The sequence below is a fragment of the Periplaneta americana genome, chromosome 7, assembly GCF_040183065.1.
Source record: "Periplaneta americana isolate PAMFEO1 chromosome 7, P.americana_PAMFEO1_priV1, whole genome shotgun sequence".
NCBI lineage: Eukaryota > Metazoa > Arthropoda > Insecta > Blattodea > Blattidae > Periplaneta > Periplaneta americana.
This window is the reverse complement of record NC_091123.1, coordinates 68,884,470-68,891,217: the sequence shown is the minus strand read 5'-3', so window position 1 is coordinate 68,891,217 and position 6,748 is coordinate 68,884,470. Positions and strand designations below refer to the sequence as shown.

At 38.4% G+C, this 6,748-nt stretch overlaps 1 non-coding gene across 1 annotated transcript; it reads left to right on the top strand.

The window, feature by feature from the left end:
• Positions 1 to 5,530: 5,530 nt before the first annotated feature.
• Positions 5,531 to 5,602, top strand: TRNAW-CCA (transfer RNA tryptophan (anticodon CCA)). Its single transcript has one exon. It is a non-coding gene; the product is annotated as a tRNA-Trp (tRNA).
• Positions 5,603 to 6,748: the final 1,146 nt, after the last annotated feature.

Here is a 6,748-nt window from a genome sequence, read left to right as displayed (position 1 = left end):
GGTGCACTCATGGCCGGGATCCGACGGAATGAGGTAGAACTTAAACTGAGAAGGATTCAATCCGACATCGGAACTAGAATCCGGTGTGGCTTACTGGATAAAGCGTCAGTACGCAAGCTGAAAACCCGGATTTGAATCCCGGTCCGGAAAGAATTTTTCTCCGTTCTACCCATCCTTCATCCTACGAGCTATACTTCGTTCCATAATGTTTGACAGGAGATGTAAACATTTCCGGCAGAGGGAGAGAAAAGTATAAGAATTGCTATTCAACCAATGGCAGAGGTCTCATTCCACGTTTGTTTTGGTCTGAAGCGTTCTACCTCCTCCCAACTTCAAGACAAGCGTGTAATGAGACCTCTGTCATTGGATGAATGGCAATTACACTTCCCTGTCGGCAATGTTTACTTCTGTCAGACGTTATAGAGCGAAGTATAAGTGGTGTACTCTGCTCGGCACTACCAACATCTATTAGCCACGACAAGTGATGGTCCAACCATTGCACAAAAAAATATGTATAAAATGTATCAATATCAGCATATTATTTCACTCCAATATTTATTGTTTCAATAACTTCAATTTGACTACGTATTTCAATGGCTTTTAATGTCATTTTCTGTAATGTGTTTGAAAAATTGTGCATTAAAAAAAAGTCATCATGAAAAGCGTGTAGCCTATTAATTTTGTTATTTAATTAACCAATAAGGGTTGCTAAAAGGTAGTGATGTGCATTCCATCTACAACCTCTCCTACCCAAATCCCATCCTCACCTTCACGTAGTGCAACCCGTTTTGAACGAACGAGGCTCTGGGGACCGAGTATCAGTGGTCATATGCAGAGGAAATGCTGCATAGGTGGAAACCCCACCAATTGTACCTCTCTGGGCTAGCAACCCATTGAACGTCATTTTCACATTGCTTTCAAAAAAAAGTTCGATGTAGAATTCATTACCACCCGCAAGGCAAAAGATCTCTGGGTCGTCCGAAGAAGAGATGGACTGAAAATTCTAGTTTGAGACCGTAACAGGCCATTCGGCCTAATACTTGTTAGGAAGACGACGACGATTTAACCAATAATAATAGTCTCTATTATATACCCTGTTAATAAAACAATTTAAGAGTGAAGTCTGCTAGGAAAAGAATGACTTAGTAAAGACATCAAGTGCATCGAGAAGCTATGTAATTAAAGTAGTTTTATTATGAGGCACAAAAATCTGATTGAAATGCTCTCCATAAGATAGAAACTATAATATTATAATGATGAGGAATGGATAGAACAGAAAATTTCTCTCCGGCATCGGGACTCGAACCTGGGTTTTCAGCTCTACGTACTGGCGCTTTACCCACTAAGCCACACCGGATTCCAATTCCGATGCCGGATTGAATCCCCTCAGTTTAAGTTCTACCTCTCAGTTTTCCCTTTGGTGGCCTACCCTCATGTACTGTGTCACAATATGACAGTGGCAGAATGTCCAAGGTGCACTCATGACGAGTGACTAAGTGGCCGGGATCCGACGGGATGAGCGCCGTCTTGAATCACTAACAAGGAGAGTACATGCTCTGTATATTACCGAATGGAATAAGATTGTGTGAGATGAAAGTACAAGACGTACTGTTTAAAGTCATACCTGATATGGGTGGCCAATGACCCCTCGTTTTAGAAATATTGGCAATTGTTTGTGACATACTTCCATTAGGTACTCAATATGGAAGCATTATCCTGTGTAACAGCGTAGCCCATATGGTTGGATGCTGGGTTGTTATCCAGGCAATCTGAGTACGAATCTTAACTGGTCCTATATATTTTTCTTTTAATAATGATTAATATTGTGATCACAGTTATCTATTTACATACCTATATCATATTTCTCAATGTATTGAATGCTTCTTCATGTTTTAAACAAATTACTAATTAACTAACATTGTATTGTAAATGATAATGAAATACTGCTCACGTAGGAAGGTAAGATGTGTCACTGGCGTCTGTTCTATTTCTGTAGCAGCTATTCCATTTCATTTTGTACCCGATTCATTATGATGACATAAAAACACACAAAACATACATATTTCCTGCACCATGCACAGCGAATGAAAGAAGGTTGTCCACAGTCACACACATTTTTCTGCACTTCTGCTGCGAAACAGATATCCATCACGTTCACAAACACTTCTCGTTCGTTTATCAATTTTGATGCATACCACGCATATTTCAACATGGCTTTGAATATAGGAACTGACAACTGGAAGTGAATAATAATAATAATAATAATAATAATAATAATAATAATAATAATAATAATAATAATAATCCATAATAGTGATGATGATAAAAATAATATCAAGCTTTAAAAAATGAGAAAGCATTAGAATTCGAACTCGGGTTGCCTGGATAACAACTCAGCATCCAACCACATGAGCTATGCCGTTACACAGTCTAATGCTTTCCTATTAGGCACCTAACGGAAGTATGTCATAAACAATAGCCAATATTTCCAAAACGAGGTGTCATTGACCACCCATACCAGGTATGACTTTAAATAGTATGTCTTGTACTTTCATGTCACAAAATCTGATTTAATTCGGTGATATACAGAGCGTGTCCTATCCTTGTGAGTGGCCGGAATCCGACGGGATGAGCGCCGTCTTGAATCACTAAGTGATCACTTACGCATATCATATTATTATGATGAACTGAAGTATATAATATGATAATTAGTATGATTATGATATTTCCTTGCAGGATCCTGGCCATTTAGTCACTCGTAATGGGTGCACCTCTGTACATAGTGCTTCGGACATTGTGCCACTGTCATATTCTGTGACACAGTACGTGAGGGTAGGCCAGCAAAGGGAAACTGAGAGGTAAAACTTAAACTGAGGCCATTCAATCCGGCATCGGAACTAAGCCACGCCGGCTTAGTGAATAAAGTGTCGGCACGTAGAGCTGAAAACCCGAGTTCGAGTCCCGGTGCTGGAGAGAATTTTTCTCTGTTCTATCCATCCTTCATCATATCCTGCACGGAAATACATGTACTTCGGTACATCATAATAAAATAATAATATACTGGTAATATATTATGTTCGCCACTGACAGTGAAATATAGTAACTTATAGCCTGCTGTAGTTGTGTGCCCTCGAAACAAAACAAAAAAATGCCTATTTGTGTCAGTAGAGAATTTCAGATATAGACTGAAAATGTCCACAAAAATTAATGAGATTTGAGAATGAATATTAATTACAGTCAGGTTAGTTGTACGATACGTGTGTTAATGCATACAACAGTTAGCTTATGATAACAAAGTGTTATTAATAGTGTGAAGGCAAGTTGTCCAGTTCACTAGAATGCTATCTTTATATGCATGTTGGCTGTGGTAGAAGCATAACAGTAAGACCATCTCAAGTCGCTATGCAAATTGAAGACCATTTACAATGGCGTATGTTTTTGAAAACAGTAGCGTGCAAGAATCACCTGGTTTCATATATTATTTCCACACAAGATGAATTCGAAGTGGCACACAAGATTAATAGTGTTCGTGTCCACCGATGTGAAGTAATGATTAGCATGCCAGACCATGAAACGAGCGGGCACGGGTTCAAATCCTGGTTGGGACAAGTTATCTGGTTGGGGTTTTTTTTTCCGGGGTTTTCACTCAATGAATACAAGCAGAATTGCTGAGTAACTTTCGGCGTTGGACCTCGGACTCATTTCGTCATCTCTTGTACAAGTAGGGCCTACAGCACGCCGAACAATGAACTTAATCGGGGCTATTGTATGGATGATGATGATGATGATTATTATGATGATTACAGTCACACAACTCAAGTGGACTGACGAGTCGCCAGAGACTCACAGCACTGTGTGACTTGGAATTGTGGTTTTCTGTTAACGCAAGTTAACGTTCCTACAGTAACGTATATAGGCTGTTATACAAATCTAGTTTTTTTCTGGTAAAGCTTCCTGTAAAGTAGACTTGAATAATTCCAAGGGACAATTAAATTTTTTGATGTGGCAAAGTTGACTAACTTAACTCCATTATCATTACTACTCGTAGTTACGTGTAAGCTCTCTTTTCCAATAGTCGCGACTATTCGGCTTAAAAATATTCTCCCGTCCTACTTTAGCATTGAAATCCCCCAATAAAATTATCATGTGATATCTAGATAACTGATCAAAAGTATGTTCCAATTCCTCATAGAAGCTATCCTTTATATCGTCGTCTTTCTCTTCTTTAGGGGCGTTAGCATTTATAACTACGATATCGCACCATCTACCCTTAAGTACTAAATACGATAAAATGTCACTGATAAATTCGACCTTCTTTACTGCTAATTTTATTCTCTTACGGATAAAGAAATCTATTCTTAATTGGTGATTATTGTTTCCTTCCCCATAATACAACAAATAATCTCCTATTTGTGATATGCCGTTTCCATCTAACCTGACCTTCTGTACTCCCACAAAGTCCATTCTATATCTAGCTATTTCTTTTGCTACTAATGTTATCCCTCCTATTATATATAGACTTGTAACATTGCAAGAACCGAATCTCATAACCTTATTCCTTTGCTGTGGTCGTGCCAAATAATCAGTCCTATTCCGAGGCTTATTTTGAGGTTTCGTAAAGAGCTTTTTTTTTTTTACGGTGATGGGTTGTTGGCCCTTCGTTCAACCCCCTCATCGTCTGTCCGCGACTGCTTATTCAGTATATTCACAGCTACCCTCCATATCTGAAGGCCGTCTCCTCTATCCTCAACCTGAGGACGCGCCATGCTGTGGTGATAGGGACCCACAATACATGGATATATAGGAAAGGAATTTTTCTGTGACATGCAGGGTTGCCAGACGTCCTGGATCTCCCAGGATTTTTCTGAATTTTAATTATGCATCCGGTGTCCTGGATTGAGTTATATTTGTCCCGGAATGTCAAATTGGAAAAATACCATTTTTGCTCATTTTTATAAAATTATTTTTAAAATTCCTTACTCATTTTTTTCAAGACTCTGTCCAACCTATGTATATTCAACGTCGTCGGCAACGCCGCCTGGTGCCTCCTATCAGGTTGTATTGAAATAAAAACGATAATACTATAGCACGTATTGAGTTTTATAGCCTACAGAATCTTTATTCTTTATTCTGTTTTGAAGCTTATTTATTGTTGATAGGATTTAAACATTGTATCATTCATTTTTCTATAGCTTAGGCTGTAATATGACATTACTTTTTCTGCCTTTATCAATAAATCTAAGGAAGTTTCATAATGTAGCAAAAAAATGTAACGACATTAAAAGTTTGAGCCCTATATGATTAGTGGAAATATATGAAACAAAATCAGTTGTATTTCAAATGTAACGTGTAGTCACGTTGAAGTACACAGTATTATCATGTCCTGGGAGAATGTGGCAACCCTGGTGGCATGCCTCAATGTTACGAAATTGTAACGTTGTTAAAAATTCACTCCTACATTCTGTTTTAAAACTTCGGCCTTGAGTCTTAAGTGTTTTATATGTAATGAATGAGTAGCCAAATTTCAGCCGACTCCGTGGCGCAACGGTAGCGCGTCTGACTCCAGATCAGAAGGTTGCGTGTTCAAATCACGTCGGGGTCATGTGAATTTTATGTAAAGATTAGATTTGTTTTCAAGTAAATTGCGAATACTTTTTTTACGTTTCTTTTAAACTACAGTTATTTTTTAAAAGATTGAAATTTAATATTGTGGAGGAAATGGAGTAATGAATGAGAATGGCGGGAAAAGAGAGAGTTTTTCTCCGTGTGTCTATCTCGTAACACCCTAGTCACCAGAAATTGTGCGAATTCCGTAACAATTGAACACTCGTTCATTTGCTGAAAAGCTATCACAAACTCGCCCTATAGGATGGAAGTGAAGTAATTCTACGGATTGAAAGGGATGATAGGGCACACTTAAAGGAAGAGAAAATGTCTATTACGTCTCTTGATTAAATGCACGGTTAATTAGAAAATTAAGTTGGAAGTTTCAGCAGTCCAGCAACATCGCCGCTAACACGGTAGTCTTTTTTCTCGTAGTACAGATTAAGAGGTCAACGAACTGAGCTCTGTCTCTGTACGCGAACCAACCTCTCTCTCTACGACTTTGCAATCTGCTCGCATCGTTCAGTGGCTTGAAATGAGTGGTTTTTAAATTAAATTTACACGAAAACCGTCCACACTATTGAAATACGACAGAGGGATAAATGATTAGTAGGTTATTTTACGATGCTTTATCAACATCTTAGGTTATTTAGCATCTGAATGAGGTGAAGGTGATAATGCCGGTGAAATGAGTCCGGGGTCCAGCACCGAAAGTTACCCAGAATTTCCTCATATTGAGGTTGAGGGAAAACCCCGGAAAAAACTTCAGCCAGGTAACTTGCCCCTACCGAGAATCGAACCCGGGCCACTGGTTTCGCGGTCAGAAGCGCTAACCGTTACTTCACAGGTGTGGACGATAAATGATTAGTTATTAAATTTTCTATCAACTGGAACAAAAATTACGATTCTACTAGCAATATTTACTGAATAAGAGAGTGTTAAACATTGGAGTGGGGGGGGGACATTTTTTTTTTTCTGAGAAAACTATGAACTTTCCACCTTATGATATTACACTTTTTTGTTAGGCCTATATACAAATGAGCTAACATCAGTTATTCATAGATTTCAAAAAGCCATATGACTCGGTTAAGAGGGAAGTATTATATGACATTCTTACTGAATTTGGTATTCGATTAATTAAAAT